Genomic DNA, 15,092 nt, shown 5'->3' with positions numbered 1-15,092 from the left:
GAATGTAAACAGCTGGATGCACCCCTTCTGTCCAGGGAGGCATGTAAAATGGCATTGAAGTCTCCCCCCATATGACTGTGTCTCAGTCCAAGCCTGGTATGAGGGCCCAAATTGTGTGAAAGAAATCGGGGTCATCTGTATTGGGTCCATATATTGCAGCAAAGACATCCTCTGTTTCGCAAAGGTAGACCTTGAGGACAACGGACCTGCCTTCTGTGTCAATATGTGTATGTGTTGTTGTCCAGTTCAATCCCCTGCGCGTCAATATAGCTACTCCCCGTGAATTGTTAGAATAGCCTGCGGAATACGTCTTGCCCCAATTGCTGTGCCGTAGCTTGGCACTAGATGCACCAAGAAGATGTGTCTCCTGCAGGAAGTAGCAGTCTATCTTATGGTGCATCAGGTACCCATCATTCCAGATTAAAAGCCTCAGGAATGTCATTTTACATCATTATGGTATAACCTGGGTGTGTCTCATTCCTCCCATACCCTATTAAGCATGTGATGTGTGATGATAAAATCAAGCATTGCTGTATTACGTTTCCCATTCCAGCCCCCTCACCTACACCAACCCCCCCAAATAGGTTGAGATACATTATCCCTCTCTCCCTCCACCTACAAACAAACCAAAAATGTTAACGTAAGGAGTAAAAGTGGGAGATCTCACTTGGGGAGAGATGTCAACGGCTAACACCCTGGTCAAAAACCAGGTGGCTGAGTACTTTCATGAGAATGCAACATAAACTGACAAATCTGTATTACTCAGACTCCCCAACCAAACTGGGACTGTAATGGCTAATATTACGGCCTGGTCTTGTACCAGGTACTTTGGTGATATGGTATTTCTATATATCAATTCAAAGTGAGCCCTCTCTAGTCATTATCGCTAAGTGCGCCTTCCGTACGCACTGTTGTTTTCGACTGCCGCTTGTTCCCTGCGGCGTGTTTGGCAAATTTTAAAGCTGATTTAGCGTCCATAAAGAAGTGTTGGTTCCCTTCATGATTGATTCGCAGCTTGGCCGGGTACAGCAGGGCGTATGTGATACCTGCCTGTCTGAGGAGACGTTTGGCAGAAACAAATTCCTGTCTAGCCGATTGTACTGCTGGAGTGAAGTCTGGGAAAAAAGAGATCTGGATGCCCTGGTATGTTATCTGGCATATTTCTCTAGCTGCACGCAAAATAGTGTCTCTATCACGATAGTTAAAAATACGGGCCAGGATGGGTCTCCTTGTACCTCCCACAGGTGTTTAGAAGCCAGGGATCTGTGCGCCCTTTTCACTATGAACAGGGTTGAGAGAGAGGATGCAAAGAGATCACAAAGTAGCGTTTTAATAAAGTCTTCCACCATACCCATGGCTGTTGTCTCAGGGATTCCAGTTTTGCGAATATTGTTACGGCGGGACCTAGTTTCTAAGGCCTCATTTTTGGCCTTTATAACTTCCAAGACCTTTTCCATATTTAGTAATTGTTCTCGTGACTCCCTGTGGAACTCATCTGCATCGAAGATCCGGTTTTCCAATTTATCCAACAGGAGTTAATTTATTTAATTGTGGTTTTAGAGAGTGTGAACGTGACCCGTTAGGGTATCAGAGCGCTTTACAGGGATAAACATGTTACATACAGGTTAGGCATAGGCTAAATGCAAGGAATTGGTGTTAGGAATTCAATACAATAGGACAAGAGCAGAGATATATACAATATTCAGTGCAGTACCAAAATCAGCGAGTGACATGTCAACGATAAAAAGGTAAAACCAGCAATTGTATCAGGGGACAAGTGGACATGCGTGTTTACTTGTTTCTTGACTTCATCCAATCGATCTGTGAGCTTGTCGATTTTAGTATCGATTGTTTGGAGGCCTGAACGCACCTCAAGAAGGATGGACCGCAAGTCTTCGCTTCCCTCTGCCCCACCCGAGCCGTCCTCAGTTTCAGGTACTCTTTCTGATTCTGGGGTTCTGGTATGCCTTTTATATTCAAAAGGTAGGTTGGTTTGTCTAGTGTCTGTCTTCCTCATTTTCTGGTAGGACGGCTCCACCTATATATAGTGGTGCTCAAGGGTGCATACCACACAGCTGATAAACAGAGCGCTGACCGGATTGGACACACTCTACAGTCCCACCACCTGAAAAGTACAGCAATTGGTCTCAACTCCAAAATCGCCGGCGAATGTGCGAGACATGTAGGGTGAACAGCAGTTTCCATGCAATGACTGGGTTGAGGTTTAACCCCGCAGATCACCATCAAGGCACCAGGTGTTAGAAGGCAAACAGGTGCCAGACCCTGTAGTGGCTGTCCCAGCCGCCCTGTGCAATTGCAGCCATTCACACACTGAGTTTAATGTTAGGACTTATTGCTAGCAGTTCTCCCAGCTAAATCACAGACCACGGCGTGTGGTGTGCACCTGATGTTGGGCCAATGGCCTCAGCACTCCTTCAAAAGTGCGTGTGATGGGCTCTCCTGTCACACGTTTAGGCCTCCCCTTCGCCCTGCCGCATGTGCCGTTCCTTCACTGTGTGGTAAGGGCAAACAAACACGCCCACAGCAATGGTGCAAAAGAGTCTCTATTGCCGCCCCAGTCATCTATATCACCACCGCCCGGCAGCACCAACTCGAGGCGGTGGATTTCACTACTGTGGCCCCCAGCACAGTTTTCACTAGCACGGGGCGCCGTCTCGCAGGTTTGTTTCTGGGTTATGGACCGCACCGGCCCAACCGGCGTAGTCGGATCTGTTTTGTGGGGCCCTCACGTTTCTCCCATGCTGACCGGCGCGACCCTTCCTTTCAAGAGCCGGCGCATGCTCAGTTTCGAGCGAGAAGTCACGATGAAGGAGGAAGAGGAAGCCCCAGGATGCCGCAGCTCAGGTAAGCCATTTAACTTTACTTTTAAATTGCTTTTAAACCTTGTAATTTCATTGTTAATAGGGCAGGAGGGAGGATGGTGGCACGTAATGGAGCCATGCGAAGTGTGCAGAGTTTTTTCCCACTCTGTGGAACTGCATGCATCCCCACTATGCACACCAGGCCCAGGGTTAGATTATATACAGGACAATCGGGCCACTGTCAGAACCTTTAAAAAGCACTAGTAACACAGATAAAACACAATCAGTGACTACTGGTAAAATACTGCACTTAGTATTATCACCTGCAACAAAAATGTATTATGTCTGCATCAACACATGGCATAAAACACCTCATGCCTAACCATAGGCATACACACATTAGGCATAAACACCTTATGTAATCCCTTAGGTCCTTGAGCCCTAACAGTACACACAGGTACCAACCATGGAAAAGTCCCCAGGCCAACTGGCCTTCTTGGAGGCCCAATGCCCTTTGTCTAAAATGTAAGGGCGCAATGCTAGGGCCTTCCAATTGACCCTCCGGCTGCCAATGCAGCAAAAACACAGTGCGCTATTCACTGAGGGCATGGGGTGCTTCTCACCCTTCCTTAGCACAAAACAATGCCCCCATTGTTGCAGCTGCCCATGCTCTCGCAGTGCAGCTGAGAAAATTGTCCTTGGCACAAATGTGGCCCTGGAGCCCAACAGGGACACCTAAACAATGCGCGCCTCTCGTTGCAGCTGCCTATAGTCAGTGGGGTGCAGCTGTAAAAGGCAAAATGAGCACTGGCACTAACTGTGCCTCTGGAGCTCACCTCCGGGGCTCCTGGGCCAAACATTCCCTATTGGTGCAGCTACCCATGCTTCTGTGGTGCAGCTGTAGAAAGGAGACCTGTCACCACTGTGCCTCTCCAGTCCCAATCCGGGACCTAGGGAACTGAAACTGCCCCCAAATAGAAACCAGCCTAGGCACTTAATAGTGCCTCAGGGAGCTCCGTTCACTGGGCTCCTCAAGGTGCGACACCACCCAAGCGCCCGACTGGCCCCCACTCACCTCTGCAGACTCCTCCGGTCTCCTCTGACAGCCTCACCACTTTCTGCACCACGCGGAAACTGGAGCGAAGTCTACGGTTTTTCCAGGAATTCACCAGCGGGAGGTAGGCTCCCGCCTGAACTTCAGGCTTGGCAGTAGCGTCTCTCAGCTTGGGCGCTCGAGGCTTCCTCACGGTCATGCGAGGCTCTGCCCACAACCAAGGGGAACTTTGCCTGGCTTCCGGACCATGTTGCAGCGGTTCTCTCTCCTCATTAAAGTGCAGGGTAGGCTCCTGCAGTTAAAGATGCACAAACGCGGGGTGGGCTCCCGCTCTTCTCCTCAGGACACCATAGTGCGGGGTGGGCTCCTGCTTCCATCAGCAGCGGCAATGCGGGGTAGGATCCCGCCGCCATGATACCAAAACAGCGGGGTGGGCTCCCGCTTCTATCAGCAATTGTGGGGGAATCCTCACGTCGGGATTCCCTCTACATATGTTGCAGCTTCAGCGCTGCAACGACCCAGCACTCTCCCCGTCCTGGGAGAGAAGGATAAAGTGCCCACAAGGTGCCCAGGCAAAGGTTTCAGGGGCACAAGGCTGGGCCCAGGCAGGACAGCTCACAAGCCCTCCAGCAGGGAGGCAGTCCCTCGTGGTGGTTCCTCCTGGGGCCCAGCAGCAGCAAGTCCCCCCCAAGTCACAAGGAAGCACAATTCATGGGATCACAGCCCCAGTACTTATAGTCCATTTCTTCTTTGTTCTGCCCTGGCTAAGGGCATGGGGAACCAATCTCAACTGGTTCTGGGTGGTGTTGAAGCACTCTGTGTATAGTGCTACTACTGAGCCCCCATCTGACAAAGGAGGGTTCCTTTGTCAGATGGGGGCTCGGTCCACAGACCACCACAGGGGGGTGGAGCCAGCATTCACTCAGGCAGGCACAGACCTATCCAGGGTCAGGGGACTACTCCTCCCACTACTCCAAATGCAGATCCCCTATTCAGCCTAGCGCTGACTTCACCCTGCCCTCCCGGGAGCCACACACACCTCACCAGCCGCTGTCACTCCAGAGCCAAACATCTAATACACATCAGGCAGGCAGACGCAAAGCACACATAAAGGCCAACTACTAAAATTGGCATTTGTAAAATAGTGATAATAAATCTGCGCGCACCATTGCAAAGCATTTATTATTCCTATTCCAACCATACCAAACTTGACCACGCTGCTCCTCTCATATCAGGAATTACCACTGAAACATTTATCAGGGAATCCTCAATGCATTCCTAAGGGAGGGCAGCCTCACGTCAGTGAGAAACCAAAATGGCTGTTTGTCACTACTAGGACTTGTCAGACACTTAAGGTACATGTCCTACCTTTTACCTACAACGCACCCTGCCCATAAGGCTAGCTAGGGCCTACCTTAGGGGTGACTGACATGCAGTAAAAGGGGGGGGTCACCGACGTGGCACACACTTTAGGTGCCACGTCACAGCGGCAGTGACACAGCGCGCACAGGCCCTGCCATGGCAGTTGCCTTAGACAGGTTTAAAGGCTACTTCGGTGGGTGGCACAATCAGCACTGCAAGCCCACCAGTAGCATTTAATTTACCGGCCCCTGGGTATCTGAGATACCACTTTACAAGGGACTGACAGGTAAATTAAATATGCCAAACAGGTATCTTACCATGTTTACCACAGAGAGCACACACAATATACACTGAACAGCTGTGCAAAAGTGCCCAGAGTCCTAAAACCACCAACACCATGTAAACAAAAAGGCTAGGAGATGACAACAAGTTCGCGGATGACCCTGCAAAAAGGGCCAAGTCCAACAGATGCCAAGGCTTGCTCCATCCAAGGTTTTTAGCGGAGTCTGTGTGGGTCCTGTAGCTGGCCTTCCCTCTAATGTGGTCTGCATGCAACTTTGGATTTATCCTGTCTTGCGCGACCTCAAGAACACCTAAGCATTATTGACTTTAAGGGACTATATTGCAGTTTACTATTTAAAAAATAATGTCTTCAGTTCTATTTATTGGATTTTTGTTGTTTTAATCTTGTTTTACTCAGATAAGTATTCTCTATTTTTCTAAACTGCTCTTTTTGTGGTGTCCCATTGTGGTACCATTTCGCTGCTGCCTTATTTGGCGAAAGTGGCTGAGAAGGCCGTTAATCTTCAACTCATGGCCTACGTGGAGGAAGCCAATCTTCTACACCCAACGCAGTTTGGGTTTAGATCGCTCCACTCAACTGAGTCAGCTTTACTTATGGCCATTGAGACCATCAGACAAGGAGTAGATGAGGGACAGACTATGGCTCTCATCCTCATGGACCTGAGTGCCGCCTTTGACACAGTAGCACATTTCACTTTGCAATAGTGTCTGAATAAGGGCGGGGTCTCAGGCGCAGCACTAAAGTGGATTCGGTCCTCTCTGACGAACCACAGGTTCCAGGTCAGACAGGGAGATCACTTTTCTAGCGCAAGAGATTTGGATCAGGGTGTGCCCCAGGGCTCTGCTCTGAGCCCCACCCTATTTCATCTCTACGTCTCCCCTGTGGCAAGTATACTCGAGGGATATGGAATGCAAATTGTGTCATATGCCGATTACACACAACTGGCCATCTCACTATCACGGGCTCCTGATCTGGATGCGCCCAAGTTCAGAGCTTGCATGCAGGAGCTTGCCCCCTGGATGGATAACAACTGCCTGAAGTTGAATGGTAGCAAGACTGAGGTGCTCGTGGTGGGGGGGGGGCCTTCGGTGTGGTCATCGGCATGGTGGCCACCTTGCTTAGGACCAGTCCCTAAACCATGCCAACAGGCTAAGAACCTGGGTGTATGGATCGATTCGGACCTTACATTTGCTCCACAGATCAGTCGTGTGGTGGGGGCCTGCTTTGGTGTCCTGAAAGGTCTACGCAAAATCATTGACCTTCTCCCTTCTGGAGCCAGAAGGACACTGGTGCACGCCCTTGTTACCTCACGATTAGTCTACGGCAACCTATTGTACTTAGGGGCCACGGTTAAGAGCCTTGACCGTTTGCAGGTGCTGCAAAAAATCACAGCTGCTCGGCTAGTCCTGAGGCTTCCAAGAAGAGCTGCGTCGAAATCTGCTCTGGAGGCTCTTCATTGGCTGCCGGTTAGGAAGAGGATTGTGTATAAGGCTTTATGCACGTGTCATCAGATCATTCAGGGTAGGGGGCCTAGGCCTTTGCAAGCCTTAATCACAACCTATAGGCATGTCCGCTCCCTCAGGTCCATGGGTACTGGCTTGCTGGTGATCCCCAAAATCAAAAAGGCCTGCATGGGCGGCAGATAGTTCTGGCTCCTGGCAGCTAGGAGCTGGAACAAACTTCCCGGTGAGCTGCGTCTGGAACCTTTGGAGGCTAGGTTCAGAAGCAAGCTTAAAACTTTCCTGTTCCTTCAATAATATGTATGGGTGTTCCAGCACAGGAAGGGGTGGGGTGCCTGCAGTACAGCGGGGGTAGGGGCTTCTCACTCATCACAGCACGGGGACACGCCGGTGTGCGTAACCAGGCGCTTTATAAGATTCCTTATTATTATTATTATATTATTACTCCAACTTAACTCAACTCAACTTAAGTGTTGCACAAATACTACACATATTGCCTCTTAAGTTAAGCCTGATTGGTTTGTGCCAAGCTACCAGAGGGGGAGCCCAGGTTAATTTAGGTTGTGCATCTGACTTACCCACATCTGGATTGTGGTCCCTACTTGAACAGGTTCCAAAGCTCTGCCGACTAGAGACCCAATTTTCTAACATCGATGTTCAGTGGTGAGGATAGAACTTGTATTTGTGCAGTAAATTACAGTAATTTGGTGTACACTACCTCCCACATCTTGACCAATTCATATCAATTACCTCTGATCGCCATTTGGCATTTTTCCTGCTCTCTTTAATCAGCATTTTTAATTTTTCCATTCCCCCTGATAGGCATTTTTGCTTTTTCCAAATCATGTCTTTAATTGGAGGTCCAATACCTGCACCTGCACCCAAGCATTGATTTTGATTTGCCCAAGTCAGAGAAGTACACAGTGCAACAAGCCAAAGATATTTGCAAGCAGTTAACGTTTTCTAGCAAGGGTTTTAGCAAGTAGGTGGAGCTGCAAAGGGGCCTGGTAGAATCTAGGGATGCAGCACAAGAACCCTAGAAGATGATGATGAGAAAATAGAGGATGATGACGAGCTGGACCAGGATTCAGTGGAGAATCTTTGACTGCCATTCGGACAGGGAGGAACCAGCCAGCAAGGAGAGATGGTCTCCCCAGGGCAGGAAGCAGTGTTTCTTCTAAAGGCCTGGTCCCAAAGGCGATAGGGAACACAAGGGAGGAGAGGAAATTCAAATTACAACTTGCCAAACTAAAGCTTGAAGCAGAGCAAAAAAACATGCCTTAGTGGAGAAAAGGCTAGTCGTGGAAATGGAGGAAAGCCAAAAGAAGTTGGTTATAGAGGAAAAGAAAATTATGTTGGCTCTGGAGCTGAGCCTCAGGGATCTGGATGTTAAAGCCAGGAGGTCTGAGTCCAGCCAAGATGGTGACAGCAATTCTGTAGTGCCCTCTGACAGAAGGCTCCACATATCCAAGGGCCTGGTGCCTGACTTAGTGGTGGGAGACGACACAGACAAATGGTTTGAGGCCTATGAAATTGCTCCTTGCAGATGCAGAAGGTCCCTGAGGAGGATTAGGATGCTATCCTGTGGAGGCATATCCCTGGTGAGGGGAGGGACACTACTGACCCTACAAGGGAGTGACAGGATGAGTTATCCCCCCATGGTTTGTCCCTAGAAAAGTCCAGACAAAAGTTCAGGGACAGTCAGAAGCTATGCCAACAGACCTATGTGGATTTTGTAGAGTCCTTTTTCAAGGCAACGGATGGTTGGGTGAAGGGCAGTGAGGTAAAAGACTATGAGGTCTGTATAATTTGCTTGCAACAGAGTATTTGTTCAGTTTTTGTTTTCCAGAACTGCAACAACAACTTGTTGATAGTAGCCTCGCTGACTGAAGGGAGCTTGCTAAGGAGGTGGACCGCAGGGTCAGCACCAGGGTCCACAGGAAGGTATCAGGGGCATCACCAAGAGGGTGGGCAGGGTCCTCACCAGAAGGAGGGGGGGGACAAAAAGAGCAAGGAGATCTGTAAAGGGCCCGAAACTAGTTCTGTGTGTCAGGGTTCCCTTCTCTCCCACTGTGAAGAAGAAATGATTTAGTGACAGTAAGTCTGCAGGGTAGACACCCATGAAGGGTTATGAGTGTCAGCAAGAACACTACAAAAGGGGTCCCAAGTGCCCCAAGTGGGCACAGTCCCCCATCGGTGGGCATGTTTGACTTAATGTCTGGCTACTGGGAGATTGCCATGATGGAGGAGGCTAAAGAGAGTTCAGCGTTCTTAACACCAGCAAGGTACTTCCAGTTCTGGGTCTTGCCTCTTGGTTTGAAGAACACCTGAGCCTCCTTCCAGAGTCTGGTCAATCAGGCCCTTGCTTGGTTGGAGAACTTCAGTGCCGCCTTGCTAGACTCTACGAACTTCAACTCCAGTTTGGAGGACCGTCTAAACTGCCTCCAGGAAGTGCCTCAGGCTCTACAGTATTTTTAAGAAACAATGGTTCAGGGTAGGCCTAATAAGGTCCTAAAGGAAAAAGTGAAAAAGCGAGTATTTAATAAACGCTAGGGAGCGAAAGATGTAGGTACAGGTAGGAACTTTTATTTACTCTTTCTTTTTTATATATACACAAATCTTTATACTGTATTTCAGGTGCTCAAGTGAATAATAAGGTGCAGGACGTGACATAAGTGATCAAAGTGAACGAACTGTCACACAACAACAACAAGGTTAAAAACACAACAAATATATACAATGAAACGAGTGAATTTCCTTGGGTGGGTCGACGGCGTTTCGATCTATATGACTCTAGATCATCATCAGGACTGTTGAGCCTCCTGAAACTTGCCAGTGCGTTATCAGGCAAGGAAGACTTATTTGGCAGGGTGACTGAATTTGCTGTAGCTTTCCAGAGGGAATTGAATTTTTGCCAATGGTAGGAAACCAAAGAACCAAGTAGCGCTCTGTCACTGTTAATTTAGACGAGGGTCCTACTTGTGTTGTTTATTTAAAAGTAGTGGCGGTAAGGAAGGTTCCGCAGGCGCGGTCGTCGCTATGGCAATATTTGGTATACAAGCCTGAAATTAATTCTGGCGTGTCGGTGCGGCAGGAAGGGGGTCCGAGTGCCTCGCTAGTAGCTGCTCTACAGAGCACAGGCTGACTGTTAAGGCCAGCAAGTGTCAGATAGGGTAGGGTTCTGAGATCTACTTGGGATAACAAGTAGTGGGCGGCAAGGTGTAGCCCTTCCAGCCCTAAATTGACACAGTTCTGTCTTGGGAACTGCCCAAAACCCAGAAGGAAGTGTAATCCTTCTTAGGCTTCACTGGATATTAGAGGATACTTTCAAGAAGCAGCCACATCAGATGATCTGGACAGAGGTGTGCCTAAAAGCTTTTGATACCCTGAAGATAGACACATGCACAGCACCCGTGCACAAGGCTCCAGATTTCTCCCAAGAGTTTGTTGTGCAGACGCACACCTCGGAGCATGGCTTGGGGCTGTGCTCTCACAGCTAAATAAAGATGGTCTGGATCAGTCTGTAGCCTTCATTAATAGTAAAAACAACAATTGATGGACAGAATGCAGAACAATGTCATACATTCACCCCAGTACAGAGATCTGGGCCTAAATCCATCGTTTGTTTGCACTCCACACCACCCCAGTTCAGACATGGCCATATGCAAATCAGCCTTGACTCTGTGCCTCATGGGAACAGTCCAGTCCAAACTGCCAAGCCATGTCTTTCCTGGCCATGTCTGAACTGGGGTGGCTGAGTGAGCTAAAGAATGGTGATGGATTAAACCCAAATCAGATGACTGGCGGTGAGTGTTTGATTTGCTCAAACGCTCCGTCCATCATCCCCTTTTGTATCGCTACATTAATAGTAGGCTACTTCCCAGAGAACAGAGGTGGCGCAAAATTGAAAGGGAAAACTTTGCTGTGGTCTGGGTGCTTAAGAAGCTACGGTCATACCTGTTCGGCAATCACTTCCAGACTCAGACAGACATGGGCGGCAGATAGTTCTGGCTCCTGGCAGCTAGGAGCTGGAACAAACTTCCCGGTGAGCTGCGTCTGGAACCTTTGGAGGCTAGGTTCAGAAGCAAGCTTAAAACTTTCCTGTTCCTTCAATAATATGTATGGGTCTTCCAGCACAGGAAGGGGTGGGGTGCCTGCAGTACAGCGGGGGGTAGGGGCTTCTCACTCATCACAGCACGGGGACACGCCGGTGTGCGTAACCAGGCGCTTTATAAGATTCCTTATTATTATTATTATATTATTACTCGAACTTAACTCAACTCAACTTAAGTGTTGCACAAATACTTCACATATTGCCTCTTAAGTTAAGCCTGATTGGTTTGTGCCAAGCTACCAGAGGGGGAGCCCAGGTTAATTTAGGTTGTGCATCTGATTTACCCACATCTGGATTGTGGTCCCTACTTGAACAGGTTCCAAAGCTCTGCCGACTAGAGACCCAATTTTCTAACATCGATGTTCAGTGGTGAGGATAGAACTTGTATTTGTGCAGTAAATTACAGTAATTTGGTGTACACTACCTCCCACATCTTGACCAATTCATATCAATTACCTCTGATCGCCATTTGGCATTTTTCCTGCTCTCTTTAATCAGCATTTTTAATTTTTCCATTCCCCCTGATAGGCATTTTTGCTTTTTCCAAATCATGTCTTTAATTGGAGGTCCAATACCTGCACCTGCACCCAAGCATTGATTTTGATTTGCCCAAGTCAGAGAAGTACACAGTGCAACAAGCCAAAGATATTTGCAAGCAGTTAACGTTTTCTAGCAAGGGTTTTAGCAAGTAGGTGGAGCTGCAAAGGGGCCTGGTAGAATCTAGGGATGCAGCACAAGAACCCTAGAAGATGATGATGAGAAAATAGAGGATGATGACGAGCTGGACCAGGATTCAGTGGAGAATCTTTGACTGCCATTCGGACAGGGAGGAACCAGCCAGCAAGGAGAGATGGTCTCCCCAGGGCAGGAAGCAGTGTTTCTTCTAAAGGCCTGGTCCCAAAGGCGATAGAGAACACAAGGGAGGAGAAGAAATTCAAATTACAACTTGCCAAACTAAAGCTTGAAGCAGAGCAAAAAAACATGCCTTAGTGGAGAAAAGGCTAGTCGTGGAAATGGAGGAAAGCCAAAAGAAGTTGGTTATAGAGGAAAAGAAAATTATGTTGGCTCTGGAGCTGAGCCTCAGGGATCTGGATGTCAAAGCCAGGAGGTCTGAGTCCAGCCAAGATGGTGACAGCAATTCTGTAGTGCCCTCTGACAGAAGGCTCCACATATCCAAGGGCCTGGTGCCTGACTTAGTGGTGGGAGACGACACAGACAAATGGTTTGAGGCCTATGAAATTGCTCCTTGCAGATGCAGAAGGTCCCTGAGGAGGATTAGGATGCTATCCTGTGGAGGCATATCCCTGGTGAGGGGAGGGACACTAATGACCCTACAAGGGAGTGACAGGATGAGTTATCCCCCCATGGTTTGTCCCTAGAAAAGTCCAGACAAAAGTTCAGGGACAGTCAGAAGCTATGCCAACAGACCTATGTGGATTTTGTAGAGTCCTTTTTCAAGGCAACGGATGGTTGGGTGAAGGGCAGTGAGGGAAAAGACTATGAGGTCTGTATAATTTGCTTGCAACAGAGTATTTGTTCAGTTTTTGTTTTCCAGAACTGCAACAACAACTTGTTGATAGTAGCCTCGCTGACTGAAGGGAGCTTGCTAAGGAGGTGGACCGCAGGGTCAGCACCAGGGTCCACAGGAAGGTATCAGGGGCATCACCAAGAGGGTGGGCAGGGTCCTCACCAGAAGGAGGGGGGGGACAAAAAGAGCAAGGAGATCTGTAAAGGGCCCGAAACTAGTTCTGTGTGTCAGGGTTCCCTTCTCTCCCACTGTGAAGAAGAAATGATTTAGTGACAGTAAGTCTGCAGGGTAGACACCCATGAAGGGTTATGAGTGTCAGCAAGAACACTACAAAAGGGGTCCCAAGTGCCCCAAGTGGGCACAGTCCCCCATCGGTGGGCATGTTTGACTTAATGTCTGGCTACTGGGAGATTGCCATGATGGAGGAGGCTAAAGAGAGTTCAGTGTTCTTAACACCAGCAAGGTACTTCCAGTTCTGGGTCTTGCCTCTTGGTTTGAAGAACACCTGAGCCTCCTTCCAGAGTCTGGTCAATCAGGCCCTTGCTTGGTTGGAGAACTTCAGTGCCGCCTTGCTAGACTCTACGAACTTCAACTCCAGTTTGGAGGACCGTCTAAACTGCCTCCAGGAAGTGCCTCAGGCTCTACAGTATTTTTAAGAAACAATGGTTCAGGGTAGGCCTAATAAGGTCCTAAAGGAAAAAGTGAAAAAGCGAGTATTTAATAAACGCTAGGGAGCGAAAGATGTAGGTACAGGTAGGAACTTTTATTTACTCTTTCTTTTTTATATATACACAAATCTTTATACTGTATTTCAGGTGCTCAAGTGAATAATAAGGTGCAGGACGTGACATAAGTGATCAAAGTGAACGAACTGTCACACAACAACAACAAGGTTAAAAACACAACAAATATATACAATGAAACGAGTGAATTTCCTTGGGTGGGTCGACGGCGTTTCGATCTATATGACTCTAGATCATCATCAGGACTGTTGAGCCTCCTGAAACTTGCCAGTGCGTTATCAGGCAAGGAAGACTTATTTGGCAGGGTGACTGAATTTGCTGTAGCTTTCCAGAGGGAATTGAATTTTTGCCAATGGTAGGAAACCAAAGAACCAAGTAGCGCTCTGTCACTGTTAATTTAGACGAGGGTCCTACTTGTGTTGTTTATTTAAAAGTAGTGGCGGTAAGGAAGGTTCCGCAGGCGCGGTCGTCGCTATGGCAATATTTGGTATACAAGCCTGAAATTAATTCTGGCGTGTCGGTGCGGCAGGAAGGGGGTCCGAGTGCCTCGCTAGTAGCTGCTCTACAGAGCACAGGCTGACTGTTAAGGCCAGCAAGTGTCAGATAGGGTAGGGTTCTGAGATCTACTTGGGATAACAAGTAGTGGGCGGCAAGGTGTAGCCCTTCCAGCCCAAAATTGACACAGTTCTGTCTTGGGAACTGCCCAAAACCCAGAAGGAAGTGTAATCCTTCTTAGATTTCACTGGATATTAGAGGATACTTTCAAGAAGCAGCCACATCAGATGATCTGGACAGAGGTGTGCCTAAAAGCTTTTGATACCCTGAAGATAGACACATGCACAGCACCCGTGCACAAGGCTCCAGATTTCTCCCAAGAGTTTGTTGTGCAGACGCACACCTCGGAGCATGGCTTGGGGCTGTGCTCTCACAGCTAAATAAAGATGGTCTGGATCAGCCTGTAGCCTTCATTAATAGTAAAAACAACAATTGATGGACAGAATGCAGAACAATGTCATACATTCACCCCAGTACAGAGATCTGGGCCTAAATCCATCGTTTGTTTGCACTCCACACCACCCCAGTTCAGACATGGCCATATGCAAATCAGCCTTGACTCTGTGCCTCATGGGAACAGTCCAGTCCAAACTGCCAAGCCATGTCTTTCCTGGCCATGTCTGAACTGGGGTGGCTGAGTGAGCTAAAGAATGGTGATGGATTAAACCCAAATCAGATGACTGGCGGTGAGTGTTTGATTTGCTCAAACGCTCCGTCCATCATCCCCTTTTGTATCGCTACATTAATAGTAGGCTACTTCCCAGAGAACAGAGGTGGCGCAAAATTGAAAGGGAAAACTTTGCTGTGGTCTGGGTGCTTAAGAAGCTACGGTCATACCTGTTCGGCAATCACTTCCAGACTCAGACAGACCACAGACCCCTCAGATGGGTAATGCAGATGAGGGGTGAGAATCTCTGTTGAGGCGGTCCATCTCCCTACAGGGAATGGACTTTATGGTAGAGCATTTTCCTGGCACAGACCATGCCAATGCTGATGGTCTTTCCTGGTTATTCCGCATTAGTGAAGAGAACTCCCAAGGGGTTAGGCAGCTCACCCCACCTTTAGCCGGGGTGTGGGGGGCACATGTTAGACCTGGCAGCCTTGGCTTGGTTCCCTCTGACTTTTTGCCTTCTAACCTCCTGTTTGTTGA

This window comes from Lissotriton vulgaris, chromosome 2_2, assembly GCF_964263255.1.
Source record: "Lissotriton vulgaris chromosome 2_2, aLisVul1.2, whole genome shotgun sequence".
NCBI classification, from domain to species: Eukaryota; Metazoa; Chordata; class Amphibia; order Caudata; family Salamandridae; genus Lissotriton; species Lissotriton vulgaris.
The sequence above is the reverse complement of the archived record's forward strand: the minus strand, read 5'-3'. Positions refer to the sequence as shown.